Genomic DNA, 18,451 nt, shown 5'->3' with positions numbered 1-18,451 from the left:
TTGTAACATTTATTTTCAGAGCTTATTTTAAACCCAAACAAAGCGAATATGCTTGTTTTACCAGAACATGAACAAAATGCTGGTGTCCACAACTCACATTTTGTATTTCAGAATGCATTTCTTTCTACTGTTCTTTCATTATTAACTGAAAACCTGAATGAAAAGCAGGCTTGGGGGCACCTCATGTGGTCGTGGGGGGCTACCTGGTGCCCGGGGCACCACGTTGGTGATCCCTACGCTAGAGTTTGCAGTGAGCAACAACAAGCAAAATTTATACTATACACAACAAAAAATTATACACCCAGTTTATATGACAGCAAAAAATGGTAAAAGGACTTTAAAATGTCTGCAAAGACTTATAATTAGGGCTGTCAAAAATAGCACGCTAACTCATTTATTTCATTAATTATGTAATTTTTTTAAATTAACGCATCATTGCAAGCCACGGCTCTCTGTTATGACGACAGACGGCGGCACAGCGTAGCTCCCACAGAGTTATAGATGACAGCAAAATATATGAGAAGAGCAATATGAAGAAAGTTATCAGTGAATTGCTTGGCAACACAGAAACCAACTCTGATAAACAAAGATCGCAGACATGTGTCAACAATCTATCAAAGACAGTATTTAGCCATGCAGCAACCGTGAGCTGCTTCACTGACACTTTTTAAAAATATTTTTCAGATGACAAGAAGAGCTTCTGCCTACATCGAGTACCTTTATCCAAGGCTACGTTTACACTGCAGGGTATGATGCCCAATTCGTATTTTTGTTAAAATCCGATTCTTTATGTGGTCATTCATATTACCAAAAAAATGCGACTTGTCAATGTGAACGTAAAGCGTCCCGGAAGTGACGTGCATGCGCAAAAGCACAACATCACACTCATTGCCGTGTGTTTATACCAAACCTTTAGCTATGCTCAAATCGTCAGCTAATAACAAAAGAGCAGTGCCTGTTTAAGATGGAAAATTTTAAATGTCAGCAACTCAAAAATACTTAAAACTGAACAGCAGTATTTTTTAGGTAAATATTTTTAGAAGACACAAGCATGTCCTTATTTTGGGCCATGCACACCAACCTGTCAAGTGCCATCAGGCTTAACAACTGCCTGTCTAACGTCCTTGTATATACTGTATCTACATACAAATCAGAATTGTGATGTTCACACAGATACAGGTCACATATGAATTGACCTGCAGTGTGAACATACCCTTAAAGTCCAACATCTGCGCAGACGGTGGTAACTGAACGTGTTCATATAGAAATGTTTGCCCCCAATTTGAAAACTGGAAGTGCTGCGAACTGCCTCTATGTCTCGTGGTTGCAATCCAGCAATTTGGGGCTTCCTGGTTTTGTTGTGTGCAGGTTTAGGCAGTGGCTATTTACCTAATTCTCTGAGTATTTTGTCATAGAGAGTAGTATGTCTACCATTTTGTCACAGTAATCCTGCCACCTACAGGATTGTTTTAAGGACCACAATGAAAACGTTTTTGGAATGTGCTTTAACAATACAAGTTTACAAAATTTGTTTCCTAAAGCGCTACAATAGCCGCTAAGCTAGGAGGCTATACCGCTGTTCTGCCTTGGCTGAAGTCTGCTCTCTTGAGTGTTATTTATTTTGAGTAAATGCACTTACTTTTTGTTTAAAAATGTCCACAGTGCTGATAAATAGACTTTTTGCGGGGGGGGCACCAAACGTGTGCTGCGTGTCCCAGAAAGCAGGGTCCGGGAGTAACAGCGCGTCCACTGCGCCCCTCTGTACTGTTGTGTATTGTGTTGTGTCTCTTTAAGTGCAGCAGGCAGTGCTGTTGGTCCGCGTTGGAGTGCACTGTGCGGCGCTGCCTCTCCGCAGCGTAGAGAGCCGTCCTTCACCTCGGACGGCCGACTGAGGCCATAAGCTCATCCCGCAGCCCGTGTCACATCCACGCCGCGGTGGAACAGATGCCAGGGGCGGGGGAACAAGGAGGGTGGGCTGCCTGGAGCGGACGGGTGAGCCTGCAGGGGCCACAAGAGTTAGTGTTGTGCTCACAGGGAGCTGGAAGCGGCGTGTAGCGGCACATCTGCGGCGCTGTAGATTATTGAAGAGCAGTCAGACAGTGTTGGAGCTGATAGGACTGAACAGGGAAACTAAAGACAATGCGAACTGCTTCCGAGAGAACATGTTGAGTTCCCACAGATGTCGTGGAGATAAAACATCCACAGCGATGAGAGTGCCACGACATGCCTGCTTCTGAAGCCCTTTCCTGACTGAGGTAAGAGCTTTCTAATCTCAATTCATGTGAATGTTAATGACGTATAGTGTGCACTTTTTCTTGCGTTCCAAAAGTGCTTCAGAGCACCGCTGGTAAACATCAAACTCAAGCAGCAGGCAGCAGCTCTCCATATTTCACTCTGGAGGTTTTTTTTATGTGCTGCCACTTGTTAAAGGAAAGCATGACCAGGTCCTTCAGCCAGCTTTGTCTATTTTAGTAGCACTCCAGGAATAAAAGAATAGCTGGGTGAACTTTTGAGGTCTGCTTGTCGCTTACATGGTGAAATTGCACGATAACTTTTGTTTGCCTCTTGTATTTCCACTGACATATAATACATGCCATGATGTGTCCCTATGCTGAGGAAAAATGCATGCAAGTGCTTGGATGACGCTCCAGAGAGTCAACAATCATTTACTCTCAAGTGTGAAGGAGCTGACTTTCATTTGAGCCTTCCTTCTAATTTTTAACTAGGGTGGCAATTCAGATGCAGAATACAACCCAAAATAAACCTAATTCTCTCTCTCTTCCATGTATTTGTTTAGTTTAGCAGATTAGTTATTATATTAAATATTTATGTTGTTTGCCCGTTTACTGTATACTCCTTAGTGGCCATGCACCGCATTATGTACGCCTGCACAATTGAGTCAGTAATACTGAGAGGTATTACTATTGTCAGTGCAGTACAGAATGTGATTAAACATTACAAAGAGCTCCTAGTATCATATAGTTATACACCACTGCAAACACATCATGTTAAATTAACACATCTCTGACAGTGTCATGCAAAAACGAGCCTTATTATCTTCATAAAGGCAGACTTTTTGATACAGATTAGTATGAAGTGTCCAGGGAGTGTGTTCTACCTTAATTTAATTTAATTTAAAATGACCAGATATAAACTTTTCCATTTTGCAGATTTTCTTCATTGGCTGTATGTATCTATCTGCCCACTGTTCATTTGTGTGCTTCAAAATATTGACACCACACAGAATTCTGTTAATGATTTTAATGCGTGAACATCTGCGCATTCAGCAGAATGCATCCACCTTCCCCTTCATTGTTTGTGATGGCCTCAGTACACTGTAGATCACCGTATCGAACTATGTGCTCAGCGCTATTTGCGAAATGCAAGAAAAATGGTTACAGTGGTTACAAAAAAAAGATTGCTTAGGTCACAAAATGACTTGATAAATGGCAACTAATTGGTCATTCTGCTGCTCTTCCAGTACTATGCCAGTAAATAAGAAGCATAGAGCACGTTAGAGCCCTAGTTATACCAGCGCAGACAGAGCTCAGTTCATCACTTCAGCATCCAGGCTGAGCAGAATTGATCAATAGCAGGAGTGTCACTGTTAAACAGAAATTATAGCTTCCCCTCCCTGTTGCTCTGTGCTGTAACATCCTGCTAATGGAACTTTGAATCCCGGTATAGTATTATGGAGGTGCACAAATGTGTGGGCACTCATTAGAAAAAATAAAATCACAAGATTTGTACTGCTTGCAGGGGCTATGTCGCCCTGCTGGCTCTGTTCTCCCCGAGGCAGAGGTGAACAAGCGTCAGAGAACTATGCCAACTAATGCAATTCATATTTGTGCGCTCAAGAATGAGAGCGTGCTGTTCTCACTGCTGCTGTGAATAATCACGGTCAGAGTCACAGAATTTTGTGCCACCAGGAGCATCTCTCTCCGCTATCACAGCAAAAAAATGGAGCCTCAGCCTCAACAATTACACGGCACATTTGGTGTTAAATTCGAGGGGAGTGTAAGCTTGGCTTCTCCTGCAGAGGAGAAGCCGAAACGCACTCCTCGCAGACCTGAAGTCTTATATAGGGACAAAGTGGCTGGCAGCATATTGTGAAGGCTTTGAATTCCTCCAGAGCTTATCTTTTCATCCTCTTGGCGACCTCTCGGGGACATGCTGTGGCTCATATCCAGTGGCCGCAGGCTTTGAAGATGGCCACAGGAACTGACAGGACGTGGTTTCTTATGGTTGACATTACAGAGACAGAAAAGAGATGTTGTGTGAGTTGTGTGTCTGCTGGACAGTGTACTAGCTCCTGTTATATCACCATCAAGAAAGCATGTCAAGATCCTCATTAGAGCTCCTACAGAAATAGCCTGGCATTAAATACTCCGCTGTAACAGGCAGTGACGTGTGGAACCTCTCAGGCTCTTGATAATGTCAGCTGTGCAAGAAGTAGAATAGCACATTAGTCAGCTGAATTAAGCATTTTACTGTAACTTGTTTTCCTTGACAGAAAATTAGATCTTTAGAAGGAGTGTAATCTTTCAAACACAGTTATCTCTGCACAGGTCCAAGGAGAGGGTCAACCTTGCTTCATGCACATCTCAGACAGATTTTCAGCTTATGGGAGGATTATTCTCAACACTAGACCTTTTTTCAAGAAGACACATCTAGATAATCACTACATAGACAGGTGCTAAGGAAATACTAAGTGTCTGGTGAGACAATGACTGTACTGTATGTGTCAGGTATGATACATAGAATGCTGTTGAATGCGGGTATGTTTCTTTAATAATCAAAAATCAAAGAAGAAAATATTGAACGTGTATGTCCTTATACCGGGATTCAAAATATGTGTGTCTTGAAGCAATTGAGGCAAAATGGAGTGCACTACTTGGCTGAAACCAGCATAAGTGCTGTTAATGTGAATCACAGTGGAACCTCAGTTTTTGTCATAAATTTGTTCCAAAAGGTCAGACAAAACCGAAAATGTAAATCCAATGTATCTCTTAAATAAATAAATATATTCATACACATTTTCGTGTTTGAGAATAATTATTGGTTTACATCCATAAAATAAAGCAAAAGATAAAAATAAATATAAAATATAAATGATGAACGAAATAGATAAATGAAAAATGTAACATCCCTTTTACCTTTACTGAAGGCTTGTTGGTGAACACGGAGATGAGTGGCGGGAGGAGGGGAGGGTACAGAAGAGCCACATGGGCTAAGAGAATGTACTTTTGCAGCTTTTTTGTGAGACACTTATTAAATGGTTATTATTTTATATTTTTTCAGAGAACCCAGTGTGATTTTATTTAACTTAAAAATAAGCTTCTTGTGTTCATTCATTGTTTGTACAGTCAAACTTTTAATTTTTTATGTGAAATTTGGACCTGTTTTCTTTTAAATGCAATTGAGGTGCCAAAAGAAGTCTGTTGTGGGGCAGTGGTTCTCAATTATTTTCTGTCATGCCCCCACTGGGGGACGGAAATATTTTCACCCCCCCCCCCCCCCCCCGATTTGAAATACGATTGACAAACTGATAACATGTACTTATTTATCTGTACTGCACTGACTGAACTCGAAACAGAACCAGCAAAATGCAACAAAATGGAGAGCAGTGATGCACGCAAGCATATATTCAAAAGTCATGCTGGGTACGACAAATTCAGACATGTTGGCAGCTCTGCACTAATATTAAAAGTCCTCCCTGCCTCTAATAGTGGGCCCACCCTACTAACTGAGAAGCACTGGTTGTAGGATGATGTGCAGGGTTTCATTACATTTGATATTAAGATATAAGACCCCTGCTCTACTCTGTTACAAACATAACATTGAAGTGTGGCTGGTATACTTGCTCACTTGAACTTTGTTGTAAACTTTAGCAGCAGGTAAAATCATCATTAGACACACTGGCCTGGCTCACTTTCTGTAATGTGTCTCCCTTTTTCCGTGCCCTCTGCAATCTGTGTTAAAGGTTCCTACCTTTACGTTACAATCCTATTCTAACAGACGCTACCTTTGTACTTTGCTATGAGTTCTTTCTTGTATTCAGCAGTGTTTCTCAGCTTCTTTATTAAAGTTCTGGCAAAAAACACATTCACCTAACACTAACACATATACATTGCTCTTGAACGCCTCATTAGGATACGGAGCACTGTGTTTATTAGAACAAGGAAGGAGACAGACACAGTTGTTCATCATTTGGTGGGCATTCTATGAACAAATAAACCACCCACACACACAGGCTACTTTCACACTGCAGGGTATGATGCCCAATTTGGATTTTTTGTTAAAATCCTATCTTTTATGTGGTCGCTCCCATTGCTAAAAAAATGTGACTTGTAAATGTGCACGTGATGCATCTGGGAAGTGACACGCATGCACAAAACATGACATCACACCGATTGCTGTGTGTTTGCCACATTGCCCCGGTTTGTGCTCTCCTTGGCGCGTTCCAGCATTTTCAAGGATTCTGTGCAATGAGAGTCAACCTTTTCTGCATAGGACAGTGTTTCCCGAACTTTTCACAGTCGCGTACAACTTCAGATATTTGAGTTGAAGCCATGTACCCCCCCCCCCCTGCTCCTGTTTGTGAGTGTTAGGGGCTAATTCTTTTTCATTTTTCTTCACGTACCCCGATGACAATTGGCGTACCCCTCGGGGTAGGTGTACCCCACTTTGGGGATTAAGAAGGAAAAGGGCAAGAATTTTGGCCATGGAGAACTTGCTGCAACGTCTGTTCCGAGGAGTGTGTGGATGGATGTCGGGCCCAGGAGTGGTGGGTGACATGAGCCGCTTCACTGACACTTTTAAAAAATAATTTTCGGATGACAGGAAGAACTTTTTCTGTGAGTACTGTGAGTATCTGTGAGTACCTTTATCCAAGTCTTGCACCACAAAACACACCTTTCGATGACGTATAGGTGGGATATATGCGACCAAACAATTCAGACTGCAGTAGGATCCATATCGGATTTTTATTTACATACAAATGAGGCCTGACTCACATTTGAAAAAATCTGAATTGTGCTATTCACACTGACTTGGAAAATTCTGATAGAGATCACATATGAGCAAAAAAATTGAAATTGACCTACAGTGTAAATGTAGCCGTTGTAAAGATGATGAAAGGGTTCCCTGGCTGGAATCTGTATGTAATGTCCCAACTCTAAAAAAACTACCGCACTATCCATTCTTCACAAACACTGAGTCACCAACGTGTGAATGCTTTATTTGGGCACTCGATTCCACGGACGAGTTTGGCCGTACAATAACCGAGACATATTTTTTGCAATAACTTTTGACAAAGAGGTTCCACTATAGTTTGCGGACAGAACAACATGGCATCAGCAATGAGAAGTTTGGCTACATCCACACAGGCCTCTGCTATGGCACAGCTCCTCCAGCCAGCTTTATTCTAGTCAATACACTGGCATGGAAACAGTAGTTCAAAAAAAGGGATTAATCAATTGTAAATGTTCCCCATAATCATCAAAGGAAACATAGTCAAATGCCCATTCCTTATTCTGATGGCCTTTTTAGTTAGGGGCTATTTCCACAAAACCGCTTTCTATGTTTTTTTGGTGCTGTTTTTGTACAATAACAGTGTTTTTGTGAGTAAAACAGCAACATTTAAGTGGAAGTCTTTGAAAACAGCAACATTATTGTTTTTTTCTACACTTTCGACATATGTCTGATGACTTTCAGATTCAGAGCACATGGCTGTGTGTGCGTGTGACTCAATATAGTGACCTTGGCGATGCGTCTCTACTGAAGAGTACATTTATTGTATAGGTTATTAAAATGTTTTGTATACGACAGATAGCTAGACAAGCAGTTGGTATGCGCACGTGTGGGACAGGCATGCGTGCAAATTGTGTCCTGTGGGTTTTTTTACAGCTTAGTGTGAATGCTGATCATGCTAAAAACATGGTTGTCTGTTGTCTGTTAGCGTAACTTAAAAAAGTTCAGTTGTGTGCATATTAAAAAGCTCACCAAGTCAAAGCTTGATGTTGAATGGAAGCAAGAAAAAGATGCTTTGTGAAATATTTGATTTCACAAAGCCAAAAAAGAACACAACTTTTTATTCACTGATAATTCAGAGGAACCACATGTTGCATAACCAATGTATAATCCACTTCATAAACAGATGGAAGCCAAGGTTATGAACAGAACATTTACAACACAGTTCCTGAAACTACATGTTGAGTTTAATTAAACGACTGAAACATTCCATTTTTATTTGCCCCAACTGAGTGAAACAATGTAATTTTCATTAGTGTGATTTAGGAATATAAATGAAGTGAGGCAATTTTTATGCAACTGCTTGAGGTTTATTTTGGATGCACATATAGATAGGCTTCATATTTAGTTAGCAATAATGGCTGAGTGTCTAAATGGCAAACCCACAGGTGAAGCTTTTCAGGCGTAGAATTGCATCCTGCTGAGGGAACAGATGTTGTCTTATTCTGTCAGGTCTGATATGAAGAGAGGATAATGTATGTGTGTGTGTGTTGTCTGTGTGGAAAACTAAATCGGCCTCTTGTCCATCTTCTGAAGCACGGCCTTTTCAACTGCATTTTCTTTGCTGACATCAGGAGCACAAATATTACACTACGGCTGTAACATACAGTTTAGTAGCCTATCATCCATCCGAAACCAAAAAGTGAATTCACCAACTTTGTGTTGCTCATTTTATTCCCAGTTACTTGCTTGGAACTGAATTTGTCCCCTTTAATTTAGCCAGTAATTTTAACAATGCGTATGACTGCAGTGTAGAACTGCACTGCGTCATACAGAGAGGTGTTTATTGCTCTTTTTTTGGTTATATTATTTGGCAAGCTGAGATGAACATATTATTGAGACCTCTAGTATGCGGCAGTGCGGTATACCCCCGAAAACGGCAACCATAACAATAAACAAATTGTGTGAACACAACTGTGGTATGAAGCAGTAACACAAGCGATCACTAAAGGGGTGGCTTAACCTACATATTTCATCCTCACTCACAAGTGACCACCTCACAACAGTTGAATTTGTGTTTATGTGAGAACAAGGAGACAGGGAGGGGTGTGAAAGTAATTGAGCAAATGGAAAAAGGTGCCAAAGAAAAGTGGTCAACCAGTGCATGTAAAGTGACACAGGCGCTGTGTTCAGAGGATGACCTTGAGACGATGCCAGTTGCTCAGATTAGCACATCACACTGTAATTGCTCACCTCCCTTGTCCTTTCTTCAATGGGATCCTTGCTTCACAAAAATGTCTTTGTCGGCGTGAAACAGCTGGCCTCTCTTCTGTGTACCTGCTGCTCCATCCTGACAACGGCATACTCTTTTAGTTAAGATGTGGTATAATAACTCCCCTTGTCTGAAACTGGGGAACCAAATGTTGCTGTTTTGTTCAAGAACCATTTGTCTTTAAAAACACCCTAAAAGCGGGTCCTGCTAGAAATTGCAGTTGCTTACTGTTCCCAAACCGAAATGCCAAATAAATAAATTGAGAACTAAAATGCTGGCCAATACATCACACCATTTAATAGCAGGACCTACATATCAAATATACCCCCTTGAGGCTGGAAGCTGAAATCTGAGCAATCTGATTGCTCCTGTGAGGTGATATTGTAACATCATTGCCACATCATTGATACTAATGCATAAAGGTCCAATATGTTGAGTATTTGGGCTCAGAAAAGTAATTAACTGTTTTGGAACGAGGCACACATTTAGTTCTTTGAGTTTGAAACCATTGAGTAATGGTGCTGATGTAAGTGTGATGAAAAGGAGCAGATGAATGAAACAAAAATAATATTTTTGATGCAGTCGCAGTAATGTAAATGCTGCTCTTCGAGAATTCACTGAACCAGATTATGGTCCCAAAAGTGGCAGTCAAAACTAATTTCCACTTATTTTTAGGACGCTGGCAAGTCAAGTAATTGACCCTATTGGGAGGTGTTACTCATGTAGCTGGGAGCTCAGTAAATTTTAACTTATTTCAATTCTACATATACAAAAATGGTTTTCAATGTCTGTCAGGCCAATAAAGTTGACATGAGAGTATCCATTATAGGCAAGAGCCAAGAGGTACTTCCTCAGCTTTGAGACCACCACTTGCTCCAGGCAGCAGCAGCTGATCTATGAAAACACATCCATCCATATTTAGACAGCACTGGAGGAAAAAGACGTGTTTTTGCTGTAAAGAATATGGCAGGAGATGTTGACAAGGCCTGTCTTAACAATACAGCAGTACAGCAAAAGGAGCCCCAGTGTGACAAAGAATCAGACAGCGCCAAGCAACCCCTTTTACCCCACAGACCACCACCCCCCGCACCTCTGCGTCTGTCAGCGCCAACTTCAGATCTCCCTTCAGTCTTCAGGGCCCTAATTGGGCTGTCACACTAGCTGGAGAAATTTGTCAGGTTGCTGTGAAATGGACAACTTGGCTAAATCAAGATGTGTATCTGTGCTTGCAGTGCCCCCCTACAAAGCATTATCAGCGATGACATGGTCATCACACATTTGAGCACTTTATCTACCAAGGAACCACATTTGGTAACCTAAGTAGTTGTTTAAAATAAAGACCACACATGGCTCACTAAATGAGTTTGATGAAGCGCATTATTTTTCCCATTTAATTGTTAATCATGATCACAGTAATCATAGCACAGTGGATCCTTGAAAGATGAACAAATTTGTTCCAAGTGGCTGTTTGACCTTTTGATTTGCTTGGATTTCAACAGAAACATATAAACAATGACTATGACCAAATCATTTTCATCATCCAATTAAATGGACATCAAATTTAATTCAAATTTGTAATTTACAGGGCTCAAACATTTTCCATGCTAAAACTTAAAATACTATATAGTTATGTTGATGTTTGAAGAAACAGTAACATAACATCAAGATACAGTGGTACCTTGGTTTGACGAAAACCGAGGCAAATTTTTCCTATAGGAAATAATGTAACTTACAATTAACCCGTTCCGGACACCTAAAGATCTGAACAAAAAATACATTCATAGAGAATAATTATAGTTTTACATGCAGAAAACAATGTGAAATGCATAAAAATGTGATTTTTTCATCATTGTCGATGCGAACTTCATGTACATCCAGGCGAGATCAAATTCAGTAGTGTTTCTCACCTTATTGATCAAAGTGCTGGCATTCGCAACTTTCTATAGCAGTCACACTCATGGACAGTGAGTCAGCAGTGCATAGCGCTCTTTGTTTGGGTACTCGATTTCCCGTAACAATACAGTACAGGGCAAATGGACTAGTTTGTTGCACTGTAACTCTGCATGTGTCCAACGTAATAGATGCCATAAACCACATGCAACAACGCAACATTAAGGAGTGGGACAGGAGGACACAAATGTTAGCAACACTCGCACAGCTACAGTGCTAACATTACAGTCATGTTTTAACAGTAAAGTCATGCTAGGTTAGCTTATTTGCTGAAGAAAAACGAAATGATGAAACAGCTCCCACATCTGTAGCTAATCGATGGCTCGTTGGCAGAGCTGCAGGCTGTATTTTAAGATGTGTAGTGAAGCCTGGCTTTTTACAGAGTTGCCCGCCATGACATGGTGGGCTCGTCTAGCTATCTTCATAGCTATGTCCATGAAGAAGTGGAGCAAACAAGTGAGGGAGGTGATTGACATGTTTGCCGCTCATCAGCAGGCTCTTGGTAGGAACACATAGCACTGTTTGAACATCATGAAAACGTCAATGTTGCATAATAGGGACCTTCTCACGTGGAGAACGTGAAGGAGATCAGCTGATGCAGAGTCATTTTGTTACCCCTCGGGCACATGCTCTATTTTTGTTCGGTTTTTGGATTCTTGTTTTGAGTTTTGGACCATATTATCCTTGATGTTTCTTCAACTGCCGAACTTTTCAATTTCTTCGGCTCCTCTCTTTAATGGTCATTATAAATCATTGTAATGGGGAGCAGTGGCTTAGTCTGTAAGGCTGATGGCTTTAGGAATGGAGGGTGGCAGTATCAAGACATATAGACCTTCGGACTCGTTGGTGGAGAGGGGGTCAGCTCACTACATGAGCCCTGCTGAGATGTCCTGAAGCAAAGCACCAATTCTCAACTTCACAATAAGCAATAATGACATTTTGTAATCAAGGATCAGAAAAGTATGATTGAAAAAAATAATAATACACTGATGAAAAAACGGAAAAGTCACTAAAATGAGAAAAATATTGCATACTCCAATGTAATCATCTTGGGTTGAATTTTTTTTTATTAATTTGAAGTATTGCTATAAGTGTAAAGAGTTAAAGGACACTTCCTATTTCCCATTGGGCTTGTGTGTTTAAAGAGTAAATATGTCGTGATAGTTCTAGGCCCAGTAATTGTGCCCAATGGGATTTCATTTACAAGATGCACCACAGTAATCAAGGCTTTTCTATTTGTATGGACTTAAAATAACTGCTTATTACTCTTAGGCCTAGCCTTACATGTTGCTCTGATCATTTCCCACACTAGCAGCATCAAGCAGGATGAGCGCCTAAAGTCTATCCCCTTATCAGCTACTTTTGTGGATCTGCTTGTAAGCACAGCGCACGCATGAGCTCCTCCGCCGCCTTAACATTCTCCATCTGTCAGTTAAACTGCTCGAGCTGGTGCTGATGTTTGGAACATGCAGTAAATGAAGCACACCTGGTCAGCCAAGAGCACATTGCCACATTGTCAACTCTCATCGCCTCCGCTGTCTGGGTGAGCAAGCAGATGTCTTCCCCAGGCTGCTGGCGGCGATGGCTGAGCTCAAGCTCGGCGCTCATCACTTCACTGACCCCCGAGTCAACCCTCTCCTCAGTCAGCCGCTGGAGCTGCACGGCTACACTGAGGCCACAGCGCAGACTGCTATTTGCCTTGTCTCATGTGACTTTGCAGACCTCAATGTAACGCTTCAGTAGGTGGGAGTTGAGGTTCTGTTGCTGATCCATTAGCAACATCATGGAATTGTGCAGTGGTCTTTTTTTCTTGATTTGCTTTTGTCCTGTGAGAATTTGAGATGTTAGCGCCATACTTTAAAGCCATTTCAAGGTTCCTTTTTGATTTCTATTTTCTTCCTCTTTGTTGACTAGTATTTTCTTTGTCAGACATGATTTCATCTGCCCCCTCTGGCCACAACATTAGGTACAAACCAATGATAGATAACGAGCACACTCAAAGAGCTCAATCCCCCAAGTATCCCCCAAGTATTTTATCACCATAGATTGTGTGTTTTTTGTGTCAGTGAATAAAATGAATAAATGAAAAAATCATTACATTTATTGACATCGTTGGACAATTTTACCCAGTATTTCAGAAAAAGATGTAGCTTTTCATTGCTACAAAATCCGCAACAAATGATCATATATGTACCTGTGGTTAAAGAAAACGTTATTGACATAGTCGCTTTATTAATGTAAGCTATTTTTTTATGACGCCCTTATTTTATTATCGCTAAGGATGTCCCGATTCGATCTTCAGGATCGAGATCGGCTGCCGATTCGCTGTATTTGTGAAGATCAGCTTCCGCCACAAGATCTGGACGATCCGGTTGCCGTATCACGTTCGTAATCCCAACATGGTAGGTGCAGTAATGCGCCTCAAAGCTGGTTGCCACTCGACTCGCACCACCCGCAAGAAGAAGAAAACGCAACAGCACCATGCAGACATGTTCGCTGCGTACCGTGGTGAAGTTAGTTGGGTGTTGGATATCGGGCTCCGTAGCTACAGCGGTAGTTCCATCTCATTGTGCCCTGACTGCTGCGTCGTAGTGTAGGGAGCTCGCACGGGAAGTGCCGCTCTAACCGCTGGTTGCTTATAATAGGGACCGCACAAACACTACTAAACATGTCGAAACGGCGGCGGAAAACCTTGGAAACTCCTCTGTTACAGTGCGCGAATGGAAGCTAGCGGGGTTCACTTAGTTTAGTTAGTGCAGCTGTAGCGTGTGTGCGCGACTGGATGAGTCCATTTTCACGGTGTTGTGCTTTACTGCTTTCATGGACCATTTTACAATGCCTACTGACGACGTGCAGGCTCTTAATGAAAAAAGATGAGAGGCACATCTAATTGTGTAAACAAAATAAGAGTGTCATAAAAATATCTTACATTAATAACGCGATTGGAATGACATCTGTGACTACATCTTCCTAAATCACAAGCACGCCCATTACAGTTTGTTGATGATTTTTTAGCAATATTAGCTGAGGCTGACATCCCATTAGAAAAGATAGCCAAGCTACATTCATTTCTCAATTACTGGACAAAATCGCCCAATGATGTATTGTATCATTGGGAAAAAATACAACGGATTTCATAGGGCCCTATATATATATATTCTAAATCACACCACAAATTGATCCATAAACATGTCAAATAATTAGTCCTACCCTAAAAGTATTTTGCACGCCCATTTTTTGGGACACGCCGCGCTGGATGATGACGTCACTGCTACTGGACCGTAAACTACCATCTAGAGGCATACAGAACGTCCTTACTTTGCATATTGTCCCCATAAATGTAACTTAAAAGCCGTTTCAAATAAGGCCGGATGAGTTAAATATGAATACTGAACGAAGTGAATGAAGTGACCAAAAGAAGAATATACACCCATCCATCCATTTTCTATACCGCTTCTCCTCTTCAGGGTCGCGGGGGCATGCTGGAGCCTATCTCAGCTGACTTCGGGTGACAGGCGGGGTACACCATGGACTGGTCACCAACCAACCACAGGGCACATATAGACAAACAACCATTTACACTCACATTCATACCTACGGACAATTTAGAGTCTCCAATTAACCTAACATGCATGTTTTTGGATGTGGGAGGAAACCGGAGTACCCGGAGAAAACCCACAAACGCACGCACGGGGAGAACATGCAAACTCCACACAGAAATGGCCAAGGGAGAATGGAACCCAGGTCTTCCCGATCTCCAAACTGTTACTGTGTTGGCCAACATGCTAACCATGCTAACCACTATGTATATATATATATATGTACATATACATATGACCAGCATACATATCTACATGGTGGATTAGTATAGATTTTGATCAATAATGTTGGGGCTTCTGAGGTGATGTAATAGTTAATGCATCATAGAGGTTCATGCTCGCTGTGTGGCTGCTTTCTGTAGTCTTCATTTGGATGTTTTTTTTCAAGCATCCTCGTGCTCTTGGTTGTGTAGCAACGGAGGCTTGTAAAAAGGGGCACCTTCATGTTTGAGAGTTGGAGGCTTGGCAGTAGCAAGCAACTTTCTATTTTCAGAGCTTTTATGTTCTTCTACTTTATAAATATATTTAAAAATAATAATATTTGAAAAATTCAACAGTTCACTTTTTTTCAAACAAAATTTCATCAACATAGAACAGGTTCCTGAAATGTGTTCTTTAAAAGAGTCAAGTTTTCACTCTTTTGTCACAGTCGTCTTCGTCAATACTATCAATCTTTTACTGCTTCTCTATCTCACAAACACACTCACATGTCGTTTTTTTTTGTTTGCTTTTGAGATGTTGTTCCATGTTGCATCAGAGCAACGGTGAGCCGCCACTGTGTGTGCTCGTCATATTTTATTCATCATAGCAGAGGCTGCGGCACCGAGGCTCGCTCCTTCCTGCCAGCTCAAAGTAGGCAGCTGTCAGAGAGCCCAAATCCCCAGATGCTTTGCCCATTTTACCTCTACATCATACAAAGGCACATTTCATTGCATGCAACAACCAAGCGTGCACACGTAGCTTTCCATCATTGCAGAAGTGACCCTTTCTCAATTTCCTTGTGCTGTTGTCCTGCCTGATGTAACTTTTTACAAGCTGATGTCAGAGACGACATAGTCCCATCCTAAATAACACGCCATTCATGTAAAAACACACTACCAGCAATTTGAACAGGATAATAAGCAAGAAATGGATGAATGAATTAAAAATCATCATGTTAAACCGTAAGTGCATCTTAACAGAGGTCTGTACCACTGATTTATTGATGGTGCTGCAGTGAATAACAGCAACTTATGAACAACAAGCACATCAACTGTTGACTAAAAATAGGATACGCATGGAGCGGGGGCTTCTAATGATGATCATTTTTAATTGGAAAAGATATGTTGACAACAGGCCTCTGGTGCTGCTCGACATTCACAAGCAGATTTGCGTGATGCTGATGAGGCCGCATGCTTCAGTTCACATTTTCCGCGGCATGTGAACATCGCACCGTGCACACACACCGACACACTGCATGTTCCTCCAACAAATGCATCCAGACCGCTGAACTCGGCTCAGTGCCCTGCACCATCGTGCAGAGTTAGCATCCCAAACAACACGCTCGCTCGTACACGGCACTGAGTGACAGATGAGCTGGCAGCCCTAATGCCAGACTTTCTTCTTGCTTATTAAAACGGAACAATGTTAGCGTTTGTGATAGTCAGATCGTTATTTAATGTTGCACTGCTCATCTTCCCTTCTCGTTTTCAAGAAATCGTTTTGCGTGTCATTTAAAATAGAAGACAGGATCACTTTCCATATTGTGTTAGGGTTTTGTGTTACCAAATTTTAGTTGAAATAGGTGATGCATGAATACACTGTCAGTGGAAAAATAATCATATGTTGATTTCTGTATGTAGCCTCTATTATTGAAACAGGCTAATATTTGTTGGAGTGTGTTTCCCTGTAATCTGCAAACATTACCAAAGCAAAGAACAAGATGCACCTCGGGCTAATGTGTTTATACAAGTGTTAAAAGGCTTTAAATTTTGAATATTCTGTTTTCAGGCTTCCCCTCTCTGACTCTCTCGCACTCTCTGCATTTTAGAGAATCGCAGGCAGGCAACATGAACAGAGAGCGTAAGAGAAGAGTGCAACATGCAACAGGTCTTCCACAAAATCGTTATTTACTATAAAATAAAGACTACTCAACTGTTTAATTAAAGCCAACTGTTTAGTGTGCGTCATGCTGAGACAACAGCCTGCTGTTTAATGATCGTGTATTGTCTGAAGTAATCCCAGCATGTGGTATTTAGGATTAGGATCCCCCCTTCACCCCCAATATCATCTTTTATTAACGACTTGAATCCTCTTCTTAATTGATGCGGTCTTATCTGATTCTCAAATAATGCACGCTGGTCAAAACCCTAACGAATAAGTGCATGTCAAAGCGCAGTAGTTCGGCTAAGCAAAAAGGACATTTGCAATGATTTTTTTTAGCAGGTTGGAAATTGATTCAGCTGTTTAAGAGGAGGTTTTGCGCTCACAGTGGTGGTTACTAAAAAGAGAGTAAAATGACTCTTGCAGGCGGCGAGTGAGGTTTTGTCGATACCTATCACTTCTAATGCAAGAAGCCTCATCTCGACACCTTTTCATTTCACTGCGGCTGTCTCCAGTGCTTCTGCAGCACTTTTCCTCGCGCCCTCTCACGTGACTGTAATGGTGGATGCGTTTAAGACAAATATGCAATCCTCCTTTCATTCCTCTCCCACTCTGGACGGCCCGAGTAAAGGGCTGGCTGTACAACAACAGTGCTCAAGGAATCAGCCTTTTCCTTGAGGACTTTCAAGACGAGTGGCTGCTCAATCACGTAGGAGCTGGAGTGCGTGTCCTACAGTAGAGGGCCTGTCTTGTGTCTCCTTGCACTGCAGAGCATTAGGCTGTTTTTTTCTTTTTCTCACACAGCCCAAACTGAGAAGAGGTCATGTGATGCAACCCCCTCTGAGAATTGTATCCCCTTGCATCACTGAGGTTGCTCGACCCTAACAAGTTACTTCTCTGTAAACATTCTTTCTGTTACCATGTTGACATTTACTCTGTTTGTAGTTGCAGGATTTAATGGAATGTGCGCATATTTGTAAGCGTCATGCTTGGTAGTGGTGAGAGGAGTACACGCAACATGTTGACATTTGTAAAGGGGAAAAAAAATGTTTTCTCAATTTCAGCATGCCTTCCAGAATAAAAATTGTTTCTCCCAGCCAAAACATGAACTGCCAAAAAGGCTCTCAAAGTCTGTACATCTTCCAAAATGTGTCTGGATGCTTAAACAGGGTTCTTGTGCAAATGATGACATAAGCTGGTCTACAAGGGTCGGCTTTGTGAGACAGTAAAGATGCAGTAGTTATTTGTCAGAGAACTGGAAAAGAACCCGAGCTTGCGCTCCGTTCAAAGAAGAGCAGAGAAGTCGAAAAGTAATTGTCTTATTTGCCAGGAAATATTTGAACATCTCCTCCCAACCCCTCCTGCTGTTATTTTTACATCTTTGTTTCAGTCAGGAAAATAAGGTCACCTTTTAAAGCGCACTGGAGTACAGCAAAATGTATTCCGGTATTCACACAGAGAACTGAGCCAAACAGTCAAGTCATTGCACATCCTTAGCATGGAATGTATGTTTTCTAAATCTGTTGGTAGCGTTTGACTATATATTACCCTGAGAGTTTAACTTCAGGACACATAG

At 41.5% G+C, this 18,451-nt stretch overlaps 1 protein-coding gene across 1 annotated transcript in view; it reads left to right on the top strand.

Moving 5' to 3' along the window:
- The first annotated feature begins 1,796 nt into the window (after positions 1-1,796).
- Positions 1,797-18,451, top strand: part of wscd2 (WSC domain containing 2) — a 72,974-nt gene continuing 56,319 nt past the window's right edge. The window contains exon 1 of the mRNA XM_054772902.1: positions 1,797-2,255. The gene's annotated coding sequence lies outside the window, so the exon portion shown is untranslated. The remainder of the gene's footprint in view (positions 2,256-18,451) is intronic.

This window comes from Dunckerocampus dactyliophorus, chromosome 4 (assembly GCF_027744805.1).
Source record: "Dunckerocampus dactyliophorus isolate RoL2022-P2 chromosome 4, RoL_Ddac_1.1, whole genome shotgun sequence".
Classification (NCBI taxonomy): Eukaryota; Metazoa; Chordata; class Actinopteri; order Syngnathiformes; family Syngnathidae; genus Dunckerocampus; species Dunckerocampus dactyliophorus.
Note: the sequence above shows the minus strand (reverse complement) of the source record. Positions and strands in the feature narration are given on the sequence as shown.